The 26,764-nt window shown below is 34.4% G+C and overlaps 5 non-coding genes across 5 annotated transcripts; all 5 read right to left on the reverse strand.

The window, feature by feature from the left end:
- Positions 1–528: 528 nt before the first annotated feature.
- trnal-caa (transfer RNA leucine (anticodon CAA)) lies at positions 529–637 on the reverse strand. The gene is made up of 2 exons: positions 600–637; positions 529–574 (listed from the first exon to the last, which is right to left on the reverse strand). It is a non-coding gene; the product is annotated as a tRNA-Leu (tRNA).
- Positions 638–5,948: 5,311 nt separating this feature from the next.
- trnal-caa (transfer RNA leucine (anticodon CAA)) lies at positions 5,949–6,058 on the reverse strand. Its single transcript has 2 exons — positions 6,021–6,058; positions 5,949–5,994 (listed from the first exon to the last, which is right to left on the reverse strand). It is a non-coding gene; the product is annotated as a tRNA-Leu (tRNA).
- A 5,030-nt stretch (positions 6,059–11,088) lies between these two features.
- Positions 11,089–11,198, reverse strand: trnal-caa (transfer RNA leucine (anticodon CAA)). Its single transcript has 2 exons — positions 11,161–11,198; positions 11,089–11,134 (listed from the first exon to the last, which is right to left on the reverse strand). It is a non-coding gene; the product is annotated as a tRNA-Leu (tRNA).
- A 1,948-nt stretch (positions 11,199–13,146) lies between these two features.
- trnal-caa (transfer RNA leucine (anticodon CAA)) lies at positions 13,147–13,256 on the reverse strand. The gene is made up of 2 exons: positions 13,219–13,256; positions 13,147–13,192 (listed from the first exon to the last, which is right to left on the reverse strand). It is a non-coding gene; the product is annotated as a tRNA-Leu (tRNA).
- A 4,647-nt stretch (positions 13,257–17,903) lies between these two features.
- trnal-caa (transfer RNA leucine (anticodon CAA)) lies at positions 17,904–18,012 on the reverse strand. The gene is made up of 2 exons: positions 17,975–18,012; positions 17,904–17,949 (listed from the first exon to the last, which is right to left on the reverse strand). It is a non-coding gene; the product is annotated as a tRNA-Leu (tRNA).
- Positions 18,013–26,764: the final 8,752 nt, after the last annotated feature.

The raw sequence follows: 26,764 nt of genomic DNA on the forward strand, positions 1-26,764 counted from the left end.
AGTAAGGCGTAAAAAAAAGGCGAAGAAATTTCAAACACCTCAACACGGAGGTAAGGCTATAGTAAGGCATAAACGGGAGAAAAAATATCAAACACCTCATCACGAAGGTAAGCATAAGTACGGCATAAATATGAGCAAATTTTTTTTAAAACACTTCATAACAGAGTAAGGCTATAGTAAGGCATAAAAACGGGAGAAAAAAATTCAAACACCTCAACCGGAGGTAAGGCTAGTCGTAAGGCATAAATATGAGTAAAAAATGTTCAAACACTTCATTACGGAGGTAGGCTATAGTAAGGCATAAAACGGGAGAAATAAATTCAAACACCTCAAAACAGAAGTAGGCTATAATAAGGCAATAAAAGGGAGTTAAAATTTTAAACACCTCAACACGAAGTAAGGCTATAGTAAAGGCAAATACGGGAGAAAAAATTTCAAACACTTGTTTTTTCATTCCTATTACTTTGCGTCTTCCCTCCAGTTTTTGATGAATATTTAGAAAGATCGTATGACAACAAAAAAAAACATTGTCAGAAGTGTGATTTGAACCCACGCCTCTATTTAGAGACCAGAAGTCCACTATTAAGGAAGATATGAATCTTGAGTCTGGCGCCTTAGACCACTCGGCCATCCTGACAAAGGTATTCACAAGGTGTCAAGGCTTTCGTAAGGCATAAAAGTGGGCTGAAAAATTTCAAACACCTCAAAACAGAAGTAAGGCTATAGTAAGACATAAAAACGGGCGAAAAACATTCAAACACTCAAGTTGGAAGTAGAGTCTATAGTAAGGCATAAAAAAGGCGAAGAAATTTCAAACACCTCAACAAGGAGGTAAGGCTATAGTAAGGCATAAATATGAGCAAAAATTTTTTAAACTCTTCATAACAGAGGTAAGGCTATAGTAAGGCATAAAAACGGGAGAAAAAATTTTCAAACACCTATTAACGGAAGTAAGGTTATAGTAAGGGATAAAAATGGGAAAAAAAGGAGAAATTTTTTCAAACACTTCAAAACGGAAGTAAGGCTATAGTAAGGCGTAAAAAGGGGAGAAAAAAATTTCAAACACCTCAACACGGAGGTAGAGGCTAATATTAAGGCATAAATACGAGCTAAAAAATTTCAAACACCTCAACAACGAAGGTAAGGCTATAGTAAGGCTAAATATGAGCAAAAATTTTTTAAACTCTTCATAACAGAGGTAAGGCTATAGTAAGGCATAAAAACGGGAGAAAAGTTTCAAACACCTATTAACGGAAGTAAGGTAATAGTAAGGGATAAAAATGGAAAAAAAAGGAGAAATTTTTCAAACACTTCAAAACGGAAGTAAGGCTATAGTAAGGCGTAAAAAAAGGCGAAGAAATTTCAAACACCTCAACACGGAGGTAGGCTATAGTAAGGCATAAAACGGGAGAAAAAATATCAAAACAACCTCAACACGGAGGGTAAGGCTATAGTAAGGCATAAATATGAGCAAAAGATTTTCAAACATTTTATTACGGAAATAAGGCTATAGTAAGGCAAAAAAAAAGAAAAAAGGATAACGTTCAAAAAACATTCAAACACCTCAAATTGGAAGTAAGGCTATAGTAAGGCTTAAAAAAAGGCGAAGAAATTTCAAACACCTCAACACGGAGGTAAGGCTATAGTAAGGCATAAAAAAAGGCGAAGAAATTTCAAACATCTCAAAATGGAAGTAAGGCTATAGTAAGGCATAAAAACGGGAAAAATTTTTCAAACACCTTAAAACGGAAGAAAGGCTATAGTAAGGCATGAAAACGGGATAAAAAATTTCAAACACCTCAACACGAATGTAAGGCTATAGTAAGGCATAAATTTGAGCGAAAAATTTTCAAATACCTCAAATCGGAAGTAAGGCTATAGTAAGGCATGAAAAAAAGGAGGAGATTTTTCAAACATCTCAAAACGGAAGTAAGGCTATAGTAAGACATAAATACGGGCGAAAAATTTTCAAACACCTTAAAACGGAAGAAAGGCTATAGTAAGGCATAAAAAAAGGCGAAGAAATTTCAAACATCTCAAAACGGAAGTAAGGCTATAGTAAGACATAAAAACGGGCGAAAAATTTTCAAACACCTCAAAACGGACGTAAGGCTAAAGTAAGGCCAAAAAAGGTGAAGAAAAAAATTTCCAAACACCTCAAAATAGCAGTAAGGCTAAGGTAAGGCATAAAAACCGGCGATAAAATTTCAAACACCTCAAAACGGAGGTAAGGCTATAAGTAAGGCATAAAAACGGGAAAAAATTTTCAAACACCTCAAAACAGAAGTAAGGCTATAGTAAGGCATAAAAACGGGAAAAAATTTTCAAACACCTCACAACAGAAGTAAGGCATAAAAACGAGAAAAAAAGTTTCAAACACCTATTAACGGAAGTAAGGCTATAGTAAGGCAAAAAAAAAAAAAAGAAAGCAAAACGTGCGAAAAACATTCAAACACCTCAAATTGGAGGTAAGGCTATAGTAAGGCTTAAAAAAAGGCGAAGAAATTTCAAACACCTCAACACGGAGGTAAGGCTATAGTAAGGCATAAATATGAACAAAAAATTTTCAAACACTTCATTACGGAAGTAAGGCTATAGTAAGGCATAAAAAAAGCCGAAGGAATTTCAAACATCTCAAAACGGAAGTAAGGCTATAGTAAGGCATAAAAACGGGAAAATTTTTTCAAACACCTTAAAACGGAAGAAAGGCTATAGTAAGGCATGAAAACGGGAGAAAAAATTTCAAACACCTCACAACAGAAGTAAGGCTATAGTAAGGCATAAAAACGGGAAAATTTTTTCAAACACCTTAAAATGGAAGAAAGGCTATAGTAAGGCATGAAAACGGGAGAAAAAATTTCAAACACCTCACAACAAAAGTAAGGCTATAGTAAGACATAAAAAGGGGAGAAAAAAATTTCAAACACCTCAACACGAATGTAAGGCTATACTAAGGCATAAATTTGAGCGAAAAATTTTCAAATACCTCAAATCGGAAGTAAGGCTATAGTAAGGCATAAAAAAAGGAGGAGAAATTTCAAACATCTCAAAACGGAAGTAAGGCTATAGTAAGACATAAATACGGGCGAAAAATTTTCAAACACCTTAAAACGGAAGAAAGGCTATAGTAAGGCATGAAAACGGGAGAAAAAATTTCAAACACCTCAACACAAAGGTAAGGCTTTAGTAAGGCATAAATACGAGCGAAAAATTTTCAAACACCTCACAAAAGAATTAAGGCTATAGTAAGGCATAAAAAGGGGAGAAAAAAATTTCAAACACCTCAACACGAAGGTAAGGCTATAGTAAGGCATAAAAACGAGAAAAAAAGTTTCAAACACCTATTAACGGAAGTAAGGCTATAGTAAGGCAAAAAAAAAGGAAAAAAAGGAGAAATTTTTTCAAACACTTCAAAACGGAAGTAAGGCTATGGTAAGGAAAAAAAAAAAAAAAAGCAAAACGTGTGAAAAACATTCAAACACCTCAAATTGGAAGTAAGGCTATAGTAAGGCATAAAAAAAAGGCGAAGAAATTTCAAACACCTCACAACAGAAGTAAGGCTATAATAAGGCATAAAAACGGGAGAAAAAAATTCAAACACCTCAAAACAGAAGTAAGGCTATAGTAAGGCATAAAAACGGGAAAAATTTTTCAAACACCTTAAAACGGAAGAAAGGCTATAGTAAGGCATGAAAACGGGAGAAAAAATTTCAAACACCTCACAACAGAAGTAAGGCTAAAGTAAGGCATAAAAACTGGTGATAAAATTTCAAACACCTTAAAACGGAGGTAAGGCTATAGTAAGGCATAAATATGAGCAAAAAATTTTTAAACACTTCATAACAGAGGTAAGGCTATAGTAAGGCATAAAAACGGGAGAAAAAAATTCAAACACCTCAACACGGAGGTAAGGCTATAGTAAGGCATAAATATGAGTAAAAAATGTTCAAACACTTCATTACGGAGGTAAGGCTATAGTAAGGCATAAAAACGAGAAAAAAAGTTTCAAACACCTATTAACGGAAGTAAGGTTATAGTAAGGGATAAAAATGGGAAAAAAAGGAGAAATTTTTTCAAACACTTCAAAACGGAAGTAAGGCTATAGTAAGGCGTAAAAAAAGGCGAAGAAATTTCAAACACCTCATCACGGAGGTAAGGCTATAGTAAGGCATAAATATGAGCAACAAAATTTCAAACGCCTCAAAACAGACGTAAGGCTAGAGTAAGGCCTAAAAAAGGAAGAAATTTTTTTCCAAACACCTCAAAATAGAAGTAAGGCTAAGGTAAGGCATAAAAACTGGCGATAAAATTTCATACACCTCAAAACGGAGGTAAGGCTATAGTAAGGCAAAAAAAAAGAAAAAAATTAGAAATTTTTTCAAACACTTCAAAACGGAGGTAAGGTTATAGTAAGGCAAAAAAAAAAAAAAAAAAGCAAAACGTGCGAAAAACATTCAAACACCTCAAATATGAAGTAAGGCTATAGTAAGGCATAAAAAAAGGCGAAGAAATTTCAAACACCTCAACACGGCGGTAAGGCTATAGTAAGGCATAAATATGAGCAAAAATTTTTCAAACACTTCATTACGGAAATAAGGCTATAGTAAGGCAAAAAAAAAAAAGCATAACGTGCGAAAAACATTCAAACACCTCAAATTGGAAGTAAGGCTATAGTAAGGCATAAATATGAGCAAAAATTTTTTAAACACTTCATAACAGAGGTAAGGCTATAGTAAGGCATAAATATGAGCAAAGAATTTTCAAACACTTCATTACGGAGGTAAGGCTATAGTAAGGCATAAAAACGAGAAAAAAAGTTTCAAACACCTATTAACGGAAGTAAGATTGTAGTAAGGGATAAAAATGGGAAAAAAAGGAGAAATTTTTTCAAACACTTCAAAACGGAAGTAAGGCTATAGTAAGGCAAAAAAAAAAAGAAAAGCAAAACGTGCGAAAAACATTCAAACACCTCAAATTGGAAGTAAGGCTATAGTAAGGCATAAAAAAAGGCGAAAAAATTTCAAACACCTCACAACAGAAGTAAGGCTATAATAAGGCATAAAAAGGGGAGAAAAAAATTTCAAACAACTCATCACGAAGGTAAGGCTATAGTAAGGCATAAATATGAGCAAATTTTTTTTAAACACTTCATAACAGAGGTAAGGCTATAGTAAGGCATAAAAACGGGAGAAAAAAATTCAAACACCTCAACACGGAAGTAAGGCTATAGTAAGGCTTAAATATGAGCAAAAAATTTTCAAATACTTCATTACGGAGGTAAGGCTATAGTCAGGCATAAAAACGAGAAAAAAGTTTCAAACACCTATTAACGGAAGTAAGGTTATAGTAAGGGATAAAAATGGGAAAAAAAGAGAAATTTTTTCAAACACTTTAAAACGGAAGTAAGGCTATAGTAAGGCGTAAAAAAAAGGCGAAGAAATTTCAAACACCTCAACACGGAGGTAAGGCTATAGTAAGGCATAAAAACGGGAGAAAAAATATCAAACACCTCATCACGAAGGTAAGGCTATAGTAAGGCATAAATATGAGCAAATTTTTTTTAAACACTTCATAACAGAGGTAAGGCTATAGTAAGGCATAAAAACGGGAGAAAAAAATTCAAACACCTCAACACGGAGGTAAGGCTAGAGTAAGGCATAAATATGAGCAAAAAATTTTCAAACACTTCATTACGGAGGTAAGGCTATAGTAAGGCATAAAAACGGGAGAAAAAAATTCAAACACCTCAAAACAGAAGTAAGGCTATAATAAGGCAATAAAAGGGGAGTAAAAAATTTTAAACACCTCAACACGAAGGTAAGGCTATAGTAAGGCATAAATACGGGAGAAAAAATTTCAAACACTTGTTTTTTCATTCCTATTACATTTGCGTCTTCCTCCAGTTTTTGATGAATATTTAGAAAGATCGTATGACAACAAAAAAACATTGTCAGAAGTGGGATTTGAACCCACGCCTCTATTTAGAGACCAGAAGTCCCACTATTAAGGAAGATATGAATCTTGAGTCTGGCGCCTTAGACCACTCGGCCATCCTGACAAAGGTATTCACAAGGTGTCAAGGCTTTCGTAAGGCATAAAAGTGGGCTGAAAAATTTCAAACACCTCAAAACAGAAGTAAGGCTATAGTAAGACATAAAAACGGGCGAAAAACATTCAAACACCTCAAGTTGGAAGTAAGGCTATAGTAAGGCATAAAAAAAGGCGAAGAAATTTCAAACACCTCAACAAGGAGGTAAGGCTATAGTAAGGCATAAATATGAGCAAAAATTTTTTAAACTCTTCATAACAGAGGTAAGGCTATAGTAAGGCATAAAAACGGGAGAAAAAGTTTCAAACACCTATTAACGGAAGTAAGGTTATAGTAAGGGATAAAAATGGGAAAAAAAGGAGAAATTTTTTCAAACACTTCAAAACGGAAGTAAGGCTATAGTAAGGCGTAAAAAAAGGCGAAGAAATTTCAAACACCTCAACACGGAGGTAAGGCTATAGTAAGGCATAAATACGAGCGAAAAAATTTCAAACACCTCAACACGAAGGTAAGGCTATAGTAAGGCATAAATATGAGCAAAAATTTTTTAAACTCTTCATAACAGAGGTAAGGCTATAGTAAGGCATAAAAACGGGAGAAAAAGTTTCAAACACCTATTAACGGAAGTAAGGTAATAGTAAGGGATAAAAATGGGAAAAAAAGGAGAAATTTTTTCAAACACTTCAAAACGGAAGTAAGGCTATAGTAAGGCGTAAAAAAAGGCGAAGAAATTTCAAACACCTCAACACGGAGGTAAGGCTATAGTAAGGCATAAAAACGGGAGAAAAAATATCAAACACCTCAACACGGAGGTAAGGCTATAGTAAGGCATAAATATGAGCAAAAGATTTTCAAACATTTTATTACGGAAATAAGGCTATAGTAAGGCAAAAAAAAAAAAAAAGGATAACGTTCAAAAAACATTCAAACACCTCAAATTGGAAGTAAGGCTATAGTAAGGCTTAAAAAAAGGCGAAGAAATTTCAAACACCTCAACACGGAGGTAAGGCTATAGTAAGGCATAAATATGAGCAAAAGATTTTCAAACATTTTATTACGGAAATAAGGCTATAGTAAGGCAAAAAAAAAAAAAAAAGGATAACGTTCAAAAAACATTCAAACACCTCAAATTGGAAGTAAGGCTATAGTAAGGCTTAAAAAAAGGCGAAGAAATTTCAAACATCTCAAAATGGAAGTAAGGCTATAGTAAGGCATAAAAACGGGAAAAATTTTTCAAACACCTTAAAACGGAAGAAAGGCTATAGTAAGGCATGAAAACGGGATAAAAAATTTCAAACACCTCAACACGAATGTAAGGCTATAGTAAGGCATAAATTTGAGCGAAAAATTTTCAAATACCTCAAATCGGAAGTAAGGCTATAGTAAGGCATGAAAAAAGGAGGAGATTTTTCAAACATCTCAAAACGGAAGTAAGGCTATAGTAAGACATAAATACGGGCGAAAAATTTTCAAACACCTTAAAACGGAAGAAAGGCTATAGTAAGGCATAAAAAAAGGCGAAGAAATTTCAAACATCTCAAAACGGAAGTAAGGCTATAGTAAGACATAAAAACGGGCGAAAAATTTTCAAACACCTCAAAACGGACGTAAGGCTAAAGTAAGGCCTAAAAAAGGAAGAAAAAAATTTCCAAACACCTCAAAATAGCAGTAAGGCTAAGGTAAGGCATAAAAACCGGCGATAAAATTTCAAACACCTCAAAACGGAGGTAAGGCTATAAGTAAGGCATAAAAACGGGAAAAAATTTTCAAACACCTCAAAACAGAAGTAAGGCTATAGTAAGGCATAAAAACGGGAAAAAATTTTCAAACACCTCACAACAGAAGTAAGGCATAAAAACGAGAAAAAAAGTTTCAAACACCTATTAACGGAAGTAAGGCTATAGTAAGGCAAAAAAAAAAAAAAAAGAAAGCAAAACGTGCGAAAAACATTCAAACACCTCAAATTGGAGGTAAGGCTATAGTAAGGCTTAAAAAAAGGCGAAGAAATTTAAAAAAACCTCAACACGGAGGTAAGGCTATAGTAAGGCATAAATATGAACAAAAAATTTTCAAACACTTCATTACGGAAGTAAGGCTATAGTAAGGCATAAAAAAAGCCGAAGGAATTTCAAACATCTCAAAACGGAAGTAAGGCTATAGTAAGGCATAAAAACGGGAAAATTTTTTCAAACACCTTAAAACGGAAGAAAGGCTATAGTAAGGCATGAAAACGGGAGAAAAAATTTCAAACACCTCACAACAGAAGTAAGGCTATAGTAAGGCATAAAAACGGGAAAATTTTTTCAAACACCTTAAAATGGAAGAAAGGCTATAGTAAGGCATGAAAACGGGAGAAAAAATTTCAAACACCTCACAACAAAAGTAAGGCTATAGTAAGACATAAAAAGGGGAGAAAAAAATTTCAAACACCTCAACACGAATGTAAGGCTATACTAACGCATAAATTTGAGCGAAAAATTTTCAAATACCTCAAATCGGAAGTAAGGCTATAGTAAGGCATAAAAAAAGGAGGAGAAATTTCAAACATCTCAAAACGGAAGTAAGGCTATAGTAAGACATAAATACGGGCGAAAAATTTTCAAACACCTTAAAACGGAAGAAAGGCTATAGTAAGGCATGAAAACGGGAGAAAAAATTTCAAACACCTCAACACAAAGGTAAGGCTTTAGTAAGGCATAAATACGAGCGAAAAATTTTCAAACACCTCACAAAAGAAGTAAGGCTATAGTAAGGCATAAAAAGGGGAGAAAAAAATTTCAAACACCTCAACACGAAGGTAAGGCTATAGTAAGGCATAAATACGAGAAAAAAAGTTTCAAACACCTATTAACGGAAGTAAGGCTATAGTAAGGCAAAAAAAAAGGAAAAAAAGGAGAAATTTTTTCAAACACTTCAAAACGGAAGTAAGGCTATGGTAAGGCAAAAAAAAAAAAAAAGCAAAACGTGTGAAAAACATTCAAACACCTCAAATTGGAAGTAAGGCTATAGTAAGGCATAAAAAAAGGCGAAGAAATTTCAAACACCTCACAACAGAAGTAAGGCTATAATAAGGCATAAAAACGGGAGAAAAAAATTCAAACACCTCAAAACAGAAGTAAGGCTATAGTAAGGCATAAAAACGGGAAAAAATTTTCAAACACCTTAAAACGGAAGAAAGGCTATAGTAAGGCATGAAAACGGGAGAAAAAATTTCAAACACCTCACAACAGAAGTAAGGCTAAAGTAAGGCATAAAAACTGGTGATAAAATTTCAAACACCTTAAAACGGAGGTAAGGCTATAGTAAGGCAAAAAAAAAAAAAGCAAAACGTGCGAAAAACATTCAAACACCTCAAATTGGAAGTAAGGCTATAGTAAGGCATAAAAAAGGCGAAGAAATTTCAAACACCTCAACACGAAGGTAAGGCTATAGTAAGGCATAAATATGAGCAAAAAATTTTTAAACACTTCATAACAGAGGTAAGGCTATAGTAAGGCATAAAAATGGGAGAAAAAAATTCAAACACCTCAACACGGAGGTAAGGCTATAGTAAGGCATAAATATGAGTAAAAAATTTTCAAACACTTCATTACGGAGGTAAGGCTATAGTAAGGCATAAAAACGAGAAAAAAAGTTTCAAACACCTATTAACGGAAGTAAGGTTATAGTAAGGGATAAAAATGGGAAAAAAAGGAGAAATTTTTTCAAACACTTCAAAACGGAAGTAAGGCTATAGTAATGCGTAAAAAAAGGCGAAGAAATTTCAAACACCTCATCACGGAGGTAAGGCTATAGTAAGGCATAAATATGAGCAACAAAATTTCAAACGCCTCAAAACAGACGTAAGGCTAGAGTAAGGCGTAAAAAAGGAAGAAAATTTTTTCCAAACACCTCAAAATAGAAGTAAGGCTAAGGTAAGGCATAAAAACTGGCGATAAAATTTCATACACCTCAAAACGGAGGTAAGGCTATAGTAAGGCGAAAAAAAAGAAAAAAATGAGAAATTTTTTCAAACACTTCAAAACGGAGGTAAGGTTATAGTAAGGCAAAAAAAAAAAAAAAAAGCAAAACGTGCAAAAAACATTCAAACACCTCAAATTGGAAGTAAGGCTATAGTAAGGCATAAAAAAAGGCGAAGAAATTTCAAACACCTCAACACGGCGGTAAGGCGATAGTAAGGCATAAATATGAGCAAAAATGTTTCAAACACTTCATTACGGAAATAAGGCTATAGTAAGACAAAAAAAAAAAGCATAACGTGCGAAAAACATTCAAACACCTCAAATTGGAAGTAAGGCTATAGTAAGGCATAAATATGAGCAAAAATTTTTTAAACACTTCATAACAGAGGTAAGGCTATAGTAAGGCATAAATATGAGCAAAGAATTTTCAAACACTTCATTACGGAGGTAAGGCTATAGTAAGGCATAAAAACGAGAAAAAAAGTTTCAAACACCTATTAACGGAAGTAAGATTGTAGTAAGGGATAAAAATGGGAAAAAAAGGAGAAATTTTTTCAAACACTTCAAAACGGAAGTAAGGCTATAGTAAGGCAAAAAAAAAAAAGAAAAGCAAAACGTGCGAAAAACATTCAAACACCTCAAATTGGAAGTAAGGCTATAGTAAGGCATAAAAAAAGGCGAAAAAATTTCAAACACCTCACAACAGAAGTAAGGCTATAATAAGGCATAAAAAGGGGAGAAAAAAATTTCAAACACCTCAACACGAAGGTAAGGCTATAGTAAGGCATAAATACGAGCGAAAAATTTTCAAACACCTCACAACAGAAGTAAGGTTATAGTAAGGCATAAAAAGAGGAGAAAAAAATTTCAAACACCTCAACACGAAGGTAAGGCTATAGTAAGGCATAAATACGAATGAAAATTTTTCAAACACCTTAAATCGAAAGTAAGGCTATAGTAAGGCATAAAAACGGGAGAAAAAATTTCAAACACTTGTTTTTTCATTCCTATTACATTTGCGTCTTCCTCCAGTTTTTGATGAGTATTTAGAAAGATCGTATGACAACAAAAAAACATTGTCAGAAGTGGGATTTGAACCCACGCCTCTATTTAGAGACCAGAAGTCCCACTATTAAGGAAGGTATGAATCTTGAGTCTGGCGCCTTAGACCACTCGGCCATCCTGACAAAGGTATTCACAAGGTATCAAGGCTTTCGTAAGGCATAAAAACGGGCTGAAAAATTTCAAACACCTCAAAACAGAAGTAAGGCTATAGTAATGCAAAAAAAAGGTGAAGAAATTACAAACACCTCAAAACGGAAGTAAGGCTATAGTAAGACATAAAAACGGGTGAAAAATTTTCAAACACCTCAAAACGGACGTAAGGCTAGAGTAAGGCCTAAAAACGGGAGAAAAAAATTTCCAAACACCTAAAAATAGAAGTAAGGCTAAAGTAAGGCATAAAAACTGGTGATAAAATTTCAAACACCTCAAAACGGAGGTAAGGCTATAGTAAGGCAAAAAAAAAAAAAAAGCAAAACATGCGAAAAACATTCAAACACCTCAACAAGGAGGTAAGGCTATAGTAAGGCATAAATATGAGCAAATTTTTTTAAAACACCTCAACACGAAGGTAAGGCTATAGTAAGGCATAAATATGAGCAAAAAATTTTTAAACACTTCATAACAGAGGTAAGGCTATAGTAAGGCATAAAAACGGGAGAAAAAAATTCAAACACCTCAACACGGAGGTAAGGCTATAGTAAGGCATAAATATGAGTAAAAAATGTTCAAACACTTCATTACAGAGGTAAGGCTATAGTAAGGCATAAAAACGAGAAAAAAAGTTTCAAACACCTATTAACGGAAGTAAGGTTATAGTAAGGGATAAAAATGGGAAAAAAAGGAGAATTTTTTTCAAACACTTTAAAAAAGTGTTTGAAAAAACACTTTTTTAAAGGCGTAAAAAAAAGGCGAAGAAATTTCAAACACCTCAACACGGAGGTAAGGCTATAGTGAGGCATAAAAACGGGAGAAAAAATATCAAACACCTCAACACGGAGGTAAGGCTATAGTAAGGCATAAATATGAGCAAAACATTTTCAAACACTTCATTACGGAAATAAGGCTATAGTAAGGCAAAAAAAAAAAAAAAGCATAACGTGCGAAAAACATTCAAACACCTCAAATTGGAAGTAAGGCCATAGTAAGGCATAGAAAAAGGCGAAGAAATTTCAAACACCTTAAAACGGAAGAAAGGCTATAGTAAGGCATGAAAACGGGAGAAAAAATTTCAAACACCTCAACACGAAGGTAAGGCATAAATTTGAGCGAAAAATTTTCAAATACCTCAAATCGGAAGTAAGGCTATAGTAAGGCATAAAAACGGGAGAAAAAAATTCAAACACCTCAAAACGGAAGAAAGGCTATAGTAAGGCAAAAAAAGGTGAAGAAATTTCAAACATCTCAGAACGGAAGTAAGGCTATAGTAAGACATAAAAACAGGCGAAAAATTTTCAAACACCTCAAAACGGACGTAAGGCTAGAGTAAGACATAAAAACGGAAGAAAAAATTTCCAAACACCTCAAAATAGAAGTAAGGCATAAAAACTGGCGATAAAATTTCAAACACCTCAAAACGGAGGTAAGGCTATAGTAAAGCAAAAAAAGGAAAAAAAGGAGAGATTTTTTCAAACACTTCAAAACGGAAATAAGGCTATAGTAAGGCATAAATATGAGCAACAAAATTTCAAACACTACATTACGGAAGTAAGGCTATAGTAAGGCATAAAAACGGGAGAAAAACATTCAAACACCTCAAAACAGAAGTAAGGCTATAGTAAGGCATAAAAACGGGAAAATTTTTTCAAACACCTTAAAACGGAAGAAAGGCTAGAGTAAAGCATGAAAACGGGAGAAAAAATTTCAAACACCTCACAACAGATGTAAGGCTATAGTAAGGCATAAATACGAGCGAAAATTTTTCAAACACCTCAAATCGGAAGTAAGGCTATAGTAAGGCATAAAAACAGGAGAAAAAATTTCAAACACTTGATTTTTCATTCCTATTACATTTGCGTCTTCCTCCAGTTTTTGATGAATATTTAGAAAGATCGTATGACAACAAAAAAACATTGTCAGAAGTGGGATTTGAACCCACGCCTCTATTTAGAGACCAGAAGTCCCACTATTAAGGAAGGTATGAATCTTGAGTCTGGTGCCTTAGACCACTCGGCCATCCTGACGAAGGTATTCACAAGGTGTCAAGGCTTTCGTAAGGCATAAAAGTGGGCTGAAAAATTTCAAATACCTCAAAACAGAAGTAAGGCTATAGTAAGGCATAAAAAAAGGAGGAGATTTTTCAAACATCTCAAAACGGAAGTAAGGCTATAGTAAGACATAAAAACGGGCGAAAAATTTTCAAACACCTCAAAACGGACGTAAGGCTAAAGTAAGGCCTAAAAAAGGAAGAAAAAAATTTCCAAACACCTCAAAATAGCAGTAAGGCTAAGTTAAGGCATAAAAACCGGCGATAAAATTTCAAACACCTCAAAACGGAGGTAAGGCTATAGTAAGGCATAAATATGAGCAAAAAATTTTCAAACACTTCATTGCGGAAATAAGGCTATAGTAAGGCAAAAAAAAAAAAAAGCATAACGTGCGAAAAACATTCAAACACCTCAAGTTGGAAGTAAGGCTATAGTAAGGCATAAAAAAAGGCGAAGAAATTTCAATCATCTCAAAACGGAAGTAAGGCTATAAGTAAGGCATAAAAAGGGGAGAAAAAAATTTCAAACACCTCAACACGAAGGTAAGGCTATAGTAAGGCATAAATACGAGCGAAAAATTTTCAAACACTTCATTACGGAGGTAAGGCTATAGTAAGGCATAAAAAGGGGAGAAAAAAAGTTTCAAACACCTATTAACGGAAGTAAGGCTATAGTAAGGCAAAAAAAAGGAAAAAAAGGAGAAATTTTTTCAAACACTTCAAAACGGAAGTAAGGCTATAGTAAGGCAAAAAAAAAAAAAAAAGCAAAACGTGCGAAAAACATTCAAACACCTCAACACGGAGGTAAGGCTATAGTAAGGCATAAATATGAACAAAAAATTTTCAAACACTTCATTACGGAAGTAAGGCTATAGTAAGGCATAAAAAAAGCCGAAGAAATTTCAAACATCTCAAAACGGAAGTAAGGCTATAGTAAGGCATAAAAACGGGAAAAATTTTTCAAACACCTTAAAACGGAAGAAAGGCTATAGTAAGGCATGAAAACGGGAGAAAAAATTTCAAACACCTCACAACAGAAGTAAGGCTAAAGTAAGGCATAAAAACTGGTGATAAAATTTCAAACACCTCAAAACGGAGGTAAGGCTATAATAAGGCAAAAAAAAAAAAACAAAAGCAAAACGTGCGAAAAACATTCAAACACCATAAAAAAAGGACTTAAAATTTTTCTCCCCTTTTTATGCCTTATTATAGCCTTACTTCTGTTGTGAGGTGTTTAAAATTTCTTAGCCTTTTTTTGTGCCTTACATAGCCTTACTTCCAATTTGAGGTGTGAATGTTTTTCGCACGTTTTGCTTTTCTTTTTTTATAGTAAGGCATAAATATGAGCAAAAAATTTTCAAACACTTCATTACGGAGGTAAGGCTATAGTAAGGCATAAAAACGAGAAAAAAGTTTCAAACACCTATTAACGGAAGTAAGGCTATAGTAAGGGATAAAAATGGGAAAAAAAGGAGAAATTTTTTCAAACACTTCAAAACGGAAGTAAGGCTATAGTAAGGCAAAAAAAAAAAAAAAGCAAAACGTGCGAAAAACACCTCAAATTGGAAGTAAGGCATAAAAAAAGGCGAAGAAATTCCAAACACCTCACAACAGAAGGAAGGCTATAATAAGGCATAAATACGAGCGAAAAATTTTCAAACACCTCAAAACAGAAGTAAGGCTATAGTAAGACATAAAAATGGGAGAAAACATTTCAAACATCTAATAACGGAGGTAAGGCTATAGCAAGGCATAAAAACAGGCTGAAAAATTTCAAACACCTCAAAATGGAGGTAAGGCTACAGTAAGGCCAAAAAATGGGCGAAAAATTTTAACCGCGTCAAAACGGAGGAAAGGCAATAGTCAGGCATAAAACCGGCTATAAAATGTGAAACACATTGTAACAGAGATACGAGTCATGTGTGGTCATGACTGTGGTCAAAGTCCTCAAACATATGTACATATTAATATTCTTTTTTTGCCAATTTCCTTGTTTTTTCATTCCATCTTCCAGTTTTTGATGAGTATTTATAAAGATCGTATGCCAACAAAAAAAATTTGTCAGAAGTGGGATTTGAACCCACACCTCCATTTGGAGACCAGAAGCCCCACTTTTAAGGAAGGTATGAACCTTGAGTCTGGCGCTTTAGACCAAGCAGCCATTCTGACAAGAGAGTTTACCAGATATTCAAAACTGACATGTTGAAACGGAGGTAAGGCTATGGTCCAGCCAAAAAATGGGTGGAAACTTTCAAACTCCTCGAAACGTGTAGGGCTATATAGTCAGGCATGAAATTGGGTGAACAAATTTCAAAAGCCTCGAAAGGGAGGTGAGACTATAGTAATCCATCAAAATGGGCAAATATGTTCAAATGCTTGAAAACAGAGGTAAGGCTACAGTAAGGCCAAAAAATGGGCGAAAAACTTCAAACGCCTCGAAACAAAGGTAAGGCTATAGTAAGGCAAGTAAATGAACGAAGAAAAAAATCAAACGCCTCGAAATGGATGCAAGGCTACAGTAAGGCCAAAAAATGGACGAAAAATTTCAAACGCCTTGGAACGGAGGTAAGGCTATAGTAGGCCAATAAATGGTCAAAAAGTTTCAAATGCCTCGAAATGGAGGTAAAGTTATAGTAAGGCATAAAAATGGGCGAAAAAATTTCAACGGCCTTGAAATGGAGGTAAGGCTACAGTGAGGCCAAAAATTGGGCGAAAAATTTCAAACACATCGAAATGAAGAAACGGCTATAGTAAGGCATAAAAATGGGCGAAAAAATTTCAACGGCCTTGAAATGAAGGTAAGGCAATAGTGAGGCCAAAAATTGGGTGAAAAATTTCAAACGTGTCGAAATGGAGGAAAGGCTATAGTAAGGCATAAAAATGGGCTAAAAAATGTTAAACGCCTCATAACAGAGGTAAGGGCATGAGTGGCTATGACTGTTGTCAAAAATATTTGAAATGTTATGTGGTGAAAGTAATATTCTTTTTTTTGATAATTTGACATGTTGAAACGGAGGTAAGGCTATGGATCGGCCAAAAAATGGGTGAAAAATTTCAAACTCTTCGAAACGGTGTAAGGCTATATCGTCAGGCTTTAAATTGGGTGAACAAATTTCAAAAGCCTCAAAACAGAGGTAAGGCTATCGTAAGGCATAAAAATGGGCAAAAAAATTTCAACGTTCCTGAAGTGGAGGTAAGGCTTTTGTAAGGCATGAAAATGGTCGAAAAAATCTAAATGCCTCGAAATGAAGAAAAGGCTATAGTAAGGCATAAAAATCGGCAAAAAAAATTGAAAATTCCTCAAAACATAGGTAAGGCTATTGCAAAGCCAAAAAACGAGCAAAAAAATGTCAAACACCTCATAATGGAGGTAATGCTATAGTAAGGCCAAAAAACAGGCAAGGCTATAGTAAGTTATAAAAAACCGGCGAAAAAAAATGCCAAAAATGCATTACGAGATAGGAATTGCCAAAAAAATTAATTCATCGTAGAAATATGAAAATTGACACAGAAGTAGACCATGACAAGACAAGTAAAAATTATTATCAAGACCACGCCAAAAAACACACAGGGAGTCCAGAATCTTGAATTGAAAATTTTAAATTGCAAAATTGCTGTTTTTGCTCATGTTGTATTTAAAAAGATTGTATGCCAATAAAAACAACCTGAAATTACTATAAACTATACACTAATAAATTACATATCTGTAATTTATATTGTTATTTAAAGTGTCAAAATATAATATGCGGGCATGACTGTTGTTTCGAAAACATCTTTGAAATTAAATATATTCTTATTTAATAACTGGCATGGATTCCTATTTTTTAGTCCAACTAATTAAAGTTTTATTTATTATTATTATTATTATTATTATTATTATTATTATTATTATTATTATTATTATTATTATTATTATTATTTCATCATATTGTTTTTTAAAGTGTCAAAATATCATGTCTGGCCCACGACTGTTTTGAAAACATCTTTGAAATGAAATATATTCAATATTCACATTTAATAGCTGCCCTATTTGGCATGGACTTCTTTTTTTTAGTCCAACTAATAAAGTATTTCTATTTATTATTATTACTATAACTATTTTATCATATTCATGCCAACTTTGTCCAATGAAGCCCATTTTATGAAATATTAGGCGCTTTTTTACTTATCTTTTCATTCCTATTACATTTGTTTGCGTCTTCCACCAGTTGTCGATGTCTATCTAAAAAGATTGTATGCCAATAAAAACAACTTCAATTTACTCTAAGCATACACTAATAGATTACATTTCTGTAATTTATATTGTTATCTAAAGTGTCAAAATATCACAATTTTTTTGTCTAACAAATAAAATTATGTATATTTATTATTATTATTATTATTATTATTATTATTATTATTATTATTATTATTATTATTATTATTTTTATTATATTCATGCAAACTTTGTCCGTCCAATGAAGCCCATTTTATGAAATATTGCGTGGTGAAAGTCCTTAAACATATGTACATAATAATTATATTTTAGCTAATTTACTTATTTTTTCATTCCTATTACATTTGTTTAAGCCTTCCACCAGTTTTCTATGAAAATTTAAAAAGATCGTATGCCAAAAAAAGTTATTGTCAGAAGTGGGATTCGAACCCACGCCTCCATTCGGAGACCAGAAGTCCCGCTTTCAGGAAGGTGAGAACCTTGAGTCTGGCGCCTTAGACCGCTCGGCCATCCTGACAAATCTATTTTACACTGCGTTCGAAACCGACATGTTGAGTGGTGCAACCGTCACTATAAACCGTAAAGCTGTAAAATAATGGAAATAAAGCGGTAAAGTTGTATATATTGTCCAAATACAACTCGCAGTACATTCTAACGTTTCAGTCTCTTTTCCTTTTGTACACATTTCTAATGCTTCCGAGGTGCAATGATAAAAAAGTGATCCTCGAACAATGTTGTGTTTTCGTCTCAAAGTTTAGATAAAACACGTTAAAATCTGAAACAGTGACAACCATAAACTTAATCTAAAGGATTAGTGCAGTTATAAAACTTATAAGATTGTTTTGTTTTAAATGTGTAACTTCACAGTTCAATGATATTGTAGCAACCACAAGCTCTACATTTTGACACTGTAAATAGTTGTAAAAGAAGCATTTGCCTGACACATCTAGAATACACGTTTTAGCGATTCACAACTGGTGGGTCGGGACCCAAAAGTGGGTCGCGGACCTGTACTTCTGATAATATATTTACAATGTCAGATTTAAATTGACTTATTTGTCTTTTACATGGAACAACTCAAATTGATCCATTTTAGACTAATGTAGCCACAACTAACTACAACAAGATAATATCATGAAAGTATGCAAGCATCAAGTATATTTTATTTCCTATACATTGTGCTTTTCAGAATCATAATCAGAAAGGTTTTTTTTTATTTGCCAAGTACAGTTTAAAGCAGTATAAGGACTTTGACTTTGTCGTTGGTGCAAAAAAAAGTAGTATTTGTGAAGGATTTCCGGATTGTTGTGCTCCATGCATGTGTGACCGATGGTAACCTGGGCTGTAGTTACAGCCCTGGTCCACAGGGCGGTGCTGTGGCGTGTATGGATGAAAAAAGGCACAATGCACACATACCATTACAAGTTATGATTGCAAAATGCACGTTTTAACAATAAAACTGCAGAGTATTGGTACAACCTTAGTCAGAAGCGTATTAGACTGCCACATTTCCATGTTTTATACTACTAAACCTTTAAAATAAAAGTTATAAAAAGTATGAGAATGATTAATTTCAGATGGGGTTTTTATTAAAAGTGTTGCATATAGGCCTAAAGCCTACGTTCCCAAAAGTGGGGCACGGGTACCCCCAGGTTTACGCAAATTGTCATAGGGGGTACGTGAATAGAAATTTTAAAAACATTTTTTAATGTACTCAAGTTTGTGTTTTACAAGATGTATCAATCATACATAAAGTATGTAAGGCGCCAACAATATCCAAGCAATAAGTGCCATTTTCTCTTAGAAATTTCATGTATTTTGAGAACAATTTTTATTTGATTTGTGGAAATTATGCTAAATAATTGCAAGAAAATTGACATCTTTGAACAATTTTAAATTTAAAATGACTGGACTCATGGGACTCATTGCAATTCTCAAAATATTGTGGAATATACATTGAATTTGTGAATTTAAATATCGGAGAAATCCTAGCTGATTTATTTACAACTTCATTATTTGGTAATCTGGACAATAATTTTAGTTTTTTCTATATTTTTTACCTTCTCCTGCAGGCCAAATTTGATGGTCTAAGGAACAGAATTTGTGCTCTAGGGCTACATCGTATATGACATTACATTATTATGTTTTTTAAGTCTGCAGGAGTAAGGGGTACATGGCTTCAGGTTAAATGTCTGATGGGGTACGGGAATGTGAAAAGTTTGGAAACCACTGGCCTAAAGAACAGTTTTGTGTTTTTAGATGACAAAATCTTGAATTTGTGCGTTACAGTAAAGATAAAACATGCAAAATCATAAAAAAAAAAAAAAAAAAAAAAAAAACACCACAATTTGAGTCATTTTATTGTGTTAATGTCTTGGACAAAGTAGCACAATAAAAAAAAAAAAACACGCACTTCCCTTTACTTGAAGCAGTGTGCTGGATCAAAAAAGGTCCAAAGTAGCTATGAAGAAACAAAGGTCCGCACCACTGCATAGTTTGCTCCCAAATTCAGTTTTTAATAAAACACCAAAAGACGTGACGTTTCAGGTTGACCGCCCTTCATCAGACATAGGTAGTAACTTTCCGGCACACCTGTTTTTATAGTGTACATGATTGGGCAGGGTGGTCACATGATACATTTCAGTGTAGGCGAGTGGTCTTTTGTCTCGCATATATTTACAATTGTCATGTGTACTAACTATATACACTATATAAATATATACAACAATATAAACAAAAATATATACACTACTATTTACAAATATATATCTATAGAAAAATAGACTATGTATATTTAAATACTTTTTGTACTATTTATAAATATAAACATTCTTAAGATACAATTTTATATATATGATCATACAAACATCAGGGTACACGTAATATTGTATGGAAGTATTATACCTTATGTAGGTGTGTCCTAAACAAAACTTAATATGGTGTTATATCCACAGTTGCAAATACAAAAAAAAAGATGAGTGAATTACAAAATAAACATGAACACTGCAGTGATGGTCCACCAGAAAAGAGACAACATAACACCGGAGTATGAATGCTTATAGTGAACGTAGGTCATAGAAAGGGTCTTAAATCAAAATCTTCATTATGTCTTGGACAAAATCATGTTTAAATAATGAATCACCAAAGTCCCCTGATCCAATAAGGTGCAGAGTTTTCTCTGATATATGTGAGAAACAGTGATCTAATACTGAACACCCACGAACAAACATTTGTAAAGGCACTGAGCCAGTGTCTGCTTCTCCACACAAGAACCCAGTACCTCTGCTTCTACTCATTCTTATTAATGCGGATTTTAAAATCATGTACTCTTACGCAAAAATGTCCAAACATCTGTGCACGAAGGAGGTGGAGACGATTGCTACACAATAAGCTGGATATGAAATGACAAACAAACAAATAGCAGGTCTTCCGGTCTGACAAAAACTAGCACGCATGCAAACCAAGCATCATATTCAAAAGGTCTGCAAAATCAAGCTTTCATTGGACCTCCAGAGCCATCTACAAATATGTCATAAACATAGCAGGAAAATGATGTGCAGCTTTGTTGGTAAAGTGCAATTTTCTAAAGAGTTCAGAGCCACATGAAGTCAACATATCTCTGACAGTCACACATTAACCTTTTCATCTGTTGAGGATGAGATGGGCGGAGACGAATGTGATCGGGGTGGCATTGCTCCCACCTTCAAAGGTTACTGTAGAGCAGCGGTGTCAAACTCATTTTAGTTTAGGGACCAAATATGAAGCAGTTTGAACTCAAGTGGGCCACAGATATTAATACAAGAAAACAAGTAATTTCAACATTATTATGCCGTATGTATGCGTATACATAAAATACAAAATATGTAAGGAACCAACCATATCAAAGCAATAAGTGACAGATATGAGTCCAGAACAGTATCTTCACTTCAAATTTTCTAGATTTTTTGACCAATTTCTATTTAATTAAGAAAAATGTTTTATAATAATTTGAGGAAAATTGAAGGATTTTGTAAGAATGCTGTGTTAACATTAAAAATGACTGCAATCATACAGTATAAGCGCTGGAAAAAACTGTGAGCCCCTGCAAATATTGTTGAGTTTCATTTACACAGTGATATATATTTTCCCTGTCATTTTTACTTTCTCGTAATGGCTGAATTAGATGCTCCAAAGGGCCGGATTTGGCCCCCGGGCCATGAGTTTGACACGTGCCGTCGGGCGTCTAATTCCTTTCCACAATTGAAAACACATGTCAAGTGTGCCAAGTTCATTCATTTCTCTAAATTGATTGTTTTAACCTGCGATGGACTGGCGTCATGCTCAGGGTGCACCACTCAGAAAATCAACAGTGCACTATATGACTTGCAGATCCCAGTGGGTACAGAGCAGTGTTCATTTATCGTCATAGTTTTCGTCGACAACATTTTCTTGAATAACTAGACTGTGACTAATTTAAAAAAATATATACACATGTTGACAAAAACTATATCAAAATATATTGACAATTTTGTCGACAAAACTATAATTTCGTCACATGAGATGAAATCCAAACAGAACTCATGTAGTCTTACGCATTAATCACATAAAATCTGTCTGCGTGTATTTGCAAACATTTATATCAGGTTGATAAATAGTAAAAAAAGAGGAACAAACTGCCAGCAGAGCTAAAGTCAGCGTCCAATGTGAACATTTCTAAGTTAAATGCTTTAATGTTCTTATTGGCTTTTAAACTGTTAAATGTTTTCTGTTGCATGTTTTGATATTGTAAAACACAATGAATTGCCTTATGTATGAATTGCGATTTATAAATAAACTTTGCTTGTCTTAAATTAAAAATAAAATAAAATGCTGTCGACTAAAATCTTGATGTCATTTAGTTAACTAAAACTAGACTACAGCTGAAATAGTCCTGACGACCAAATTTTGACTAACAATAAGTTGCATTTTAGTCAAAAGACTAATGACTATAACTAAATCAAAATGTGTTGTCAAAATTAACACTTTAGATGATAACTCTAAATCTAAACAATAAAACTTGTTCATAATTGTGTCAGAACTCTACCTCATCAAGCAGGCATTTAACCTCAGCTTCTTGGAGTTATTTGAAAAGCAATAAACTGATGAATTATTATCAGAAATGCCTGTAGAATCAAATATACCAACCTTTAGCCTTCAAATACATGTAATATATCATTATAGGTGGGTCTCGCTTTTATGAAGAATTCATCCAATGAGTGCGCACATATGTTTTCGTCACATCAGGAGTGGACAACTCTTTGGGGCGGATTCACTAATATCTGAGATAAAGGGTGGTAAACCAGTTGCTTCCCCAAATCCTTTGGTGACACAGTTTCCTCACCTGATGTGAGGAATTCACTAAGATTGCAGCAATGATTAGTGCACGTGCAGCAATGATTAGTGCACGTGCAGAAGTGGTGCAGACCGCCATATTTAAATGACCATTTTGTACGTGTTATGTTGAACCTGTAGAGTCAAGGAGAGCTGAGTGCATGAAAGAGAAAAAATTAATTTGAAGCAGCAGATTTGGAGGTGTTAGTAGAGGAAGCTAATAAAAAAACAACAGCACTACAACAACAAAACGGCCTGTTTTTCCGGGAGTGATCCCTGGTGGAGAAGCAGCCCCCGGCCATGGAAAATGTGGATCTCCGCTGTGTCCCCCCAGCCATGATGGGGAGACTAAAGAGGAAAGTTTTAAACACGGTTCTTAAAATTGTGAATTAAATCATCCCAAATATATTAACTCAAAGTTTGAAAATACCATCTGCTCACAAATATCACTGTTGTAATCACTGCGCAAAAATCTTTGATAGTTGCCACCTGGTTGTGGGCCGTGCTAAATTTATACGGAAAAACAGAGGCCAGGTTTGATGAATTGCATTGCGTCCCCTGCATTAATTCATTTGCATGTCCTCTTCCCATTTTTTTGCTCGGCTTGTGAGCTCCACCTACTTTACATATTCATCAGAGGGAAATGCGCTAAATGGATCGAGGACACTCCTGATTTCCAAGGGTTTGTACGGCTGATTAGCGCATGGAGTGACGTTTGCACAAGTTTTAAAACCCCTATACCTTTAGTGAATCCGCCCCTATGTATTTCTAATCCCACAGAGCAGATATAGGCAACTGGTGACCCAGGGGCCACATGTGGCTCTCGGTCTAGTTTTGTGCAGCCCCCAAAAGTTGGAAGGAATATAAAACCCAACATAATACACAAAATAAAACAAAAAGTACAAAAAAAAATAAAACACTAAAATTCCTAAAATGCACAAAATGACTCATAAAAGACAAATGACAACACAGACAGACACAACAACCACTTAAACACGTTACAGAATAGCTCCAAAGACACACAAACTGTCAACAAAATTACACAAAATGAGAGGAAAATACAGAAAACGACAACAAAAATACAGAAAGTGACCCCAAAAACGCACAAATCAACAACATAAATGTAGAAAATGACAGAAAAGTACACAAAATGACAAGAACACAAAAAATAACAAAAACACATATAATGACTCCAAAAACTCAGAAAATGACAAAAAACTGACAAAACAACAAAACCACAGTCAAGGACAGAAAAAAAGGTAACAATATGAACATCAATAACAAATGCTGGACATAAATCCTGTAAAATCTTTGATATATTACATACACATTCATAGATGTTATTGAAAATACATACCACTCCTTAAAGTACATTTTATTAATGTTGGAGAGAAGAGGCACCTGTTCACTGCAGAATAATGAATGAAACTCTCAAAGATGTCTTGAATGGTGCTCGCCAACACATTGCAGCTGGACACAGGAGGAGGTTACAACACTTTAGCATGTTTATTGTCTATATTGTCAGCACAATTACACCAAAACACTGTTATCTTCCAATCTGGTTGTTGACTTGATTATTGAGGAGCATTTCCTGGAGTCTGTGTAAGTCGATGAAAAACACATGTGAGCATGTAGACAGTTGATGGTTGGGTTTGTAAGCAAAGTAACTGGTAAGATGTTTTATTTATCGCAATTTAGACATTATTAACTTCCCCTGTCCCAAACTATAACATGGTATAACTCCTGAATAACAAGTATTCAGGGGAAAAACAAGCTGTAATAATTGTTCCGTCAAGTGAGCCAAACTGTAGTTCAAAAGCAGTGAAATTCCTGTGGATGACTCTCACTTGGTGATCAAATGGATGCCATGTGTTGTTATGCAGTAGTTGTTTTTTTGCTTTAACAAGCTATCAACCTTTCTTTAATGCAGGATTTCCAGTTTTTGTTTTGGATGAAAGCCATTCACTGCAGTTGCAAGCAGCAGAACTATCGGATTATGACAGGAACGGGGTTGGTCTTTCACTGCTGTTCTAATCCTTTTAGAGCAAAACGTTTAAGAAATCCTAAATTGAAAACACAGTAGATTCTTTCCTTTAGAGAATCTGCTCATTTTAAAGAGTGATGTAAAAGTCATTGTTTTGCTGTTCAAATCCAGATTCTGGGATTTTCAATTACTCTAAATGATTAATAATATATATTTTTGGTGTGATAGCAATGTAGTCTGTAGCTACAAAATAAGAAATCACACAAAACATAAGGAATTAAAAGTGTTTAATCACCACAGCTGTGCTGAAAGCAGCAAGTCCGAGCCAAGCTAAAACATGTGCTCACTATGCCAAATAAAGCCCTGAGATTATTTTCTTTCCTCACAAATATACAAAACGTCCTCTGGCCATACATCAGCCACAAGATTCTGCGTGGCCTGCCTCTGATCAGCACCAAATTCAGATAACTCAAGTTGACTTCTGTATTTCCCGCAGATGCCTGCGAACATAGTTTACGTGTAAACCTGGAAACGTGGTGCAGAGTTTGGAATTTCAAACGATTTGGTTCCTCGCTGAAAAACACAGACCGAGGCTTATAAGCAGTCTAACTCTTTCATTGGATGTTTGTGGAATGATAACGAACCAATAACGTATTAGATTTGAGATAACGTGAGCGTAGAATATTTTCTCACTTTCCCCTAAAACAGTAAAGGCCCCAAATTCGAGACATTTTTAGAATTTCCGGCTCTTAGTCAACTGTTTGACGTGCGAGTACTGTGACCATATAATTTATGTTTCAGGTTTACATTTAAAGAGTAACTCAACCCAAGGTTTTAGATGGTGTGCATCTAGGAGTAGGTTATATGCATGCATCATTTCCGTGTTTGCCGTATTTCCCGTTGAGGTGTTCTGAATGCGTTTCATTTAAGTTGCAACAATTTTAACTGTCGACCGACTTCCTTTAGCGTGGCCAGTTGTTGCAGGAACAGCAGATGTGCAGATGACCAGGGTACTAAGCTGCCCCTTGAAATTGAAATACTTTGACTGAAATGTCAAGTGTTGGACAATCAACAATCAACATCACTAGGCTACTCATACCTCAGCAGAAACAAGTACTTTTAGGGTTTAGTTATTCTTTAAATCATTTTCTTGCTCTGCCATAGGGATAAATAAAACTCTTTTCTCGCAGAAATTATTTTCTGTTAGTTGAATGTAACATACCTTCTTTTACACGAACAGGTCTTGCCTCCAAAAAACACATTTTTAAATTGACATTTAAAACGCCCAGGTCTAATTGTTATAAATTTGCAATTTCTAGATTTATTTTTACACGGTTCAGTGTTGGTAGTGAAAAATATAACCAGAAGATGGTAAAGGCTTTTATAAGGGCCTATCTATTTGTTAAATATATATATTTGAATATATTTTCTCTTTTCATTTCACCAACTTTAACAAATACAGAACAGATACAAACTACATAGTTAGTTGTAATACAATAAAAAAAAACCAGGGGATGAATTCGTTTGAGAGGTATTATAACAATAAAGTATACCAGTACTTATATACAACAATTATCCATGACAAAATGGTAATGTTTACTGTGAAATACTAGAATTAGCAAGCCCAGTAATGGTGATTTGGGCAAGTAGAAAAGGCATTGCTGGCCTACCTTTATAAATAATTGGGCCAGGGAAAAGGAAGATAAACAGATGATAAATGAAAGATTGAACAGTTATATTTGACAGTAATATGAAGTATTTAATATTCTGTTTTTAATCCTGCTAAATGTTAGTACCAAATGTACTGTATGCATTGGTATGGTTTGCTATGTACAGTAAAGGTCCTCCTCAGGTAAATATCCACACACTGTTATGTTTTCACGTTACTAAGATACCTCTTGTTCTTCTTCTGCTCTCTAAATAATGTCCCTCATAG

Source organism: Gouania willdenowi, chromosome 17 (genome assembly GCF_900634775.1).
Source record: "Gouania willdenowi chromosome 17, fGouWil2.1, whole genome shotgun sequence".
Taxonomy (NCBI): domain Eukaryota; kingdom Metazoa; phylum Chordata; class Actinopteri; order Blenniiformes; family Gobiesocidae; genus Gouania; species Gouania willdenowi.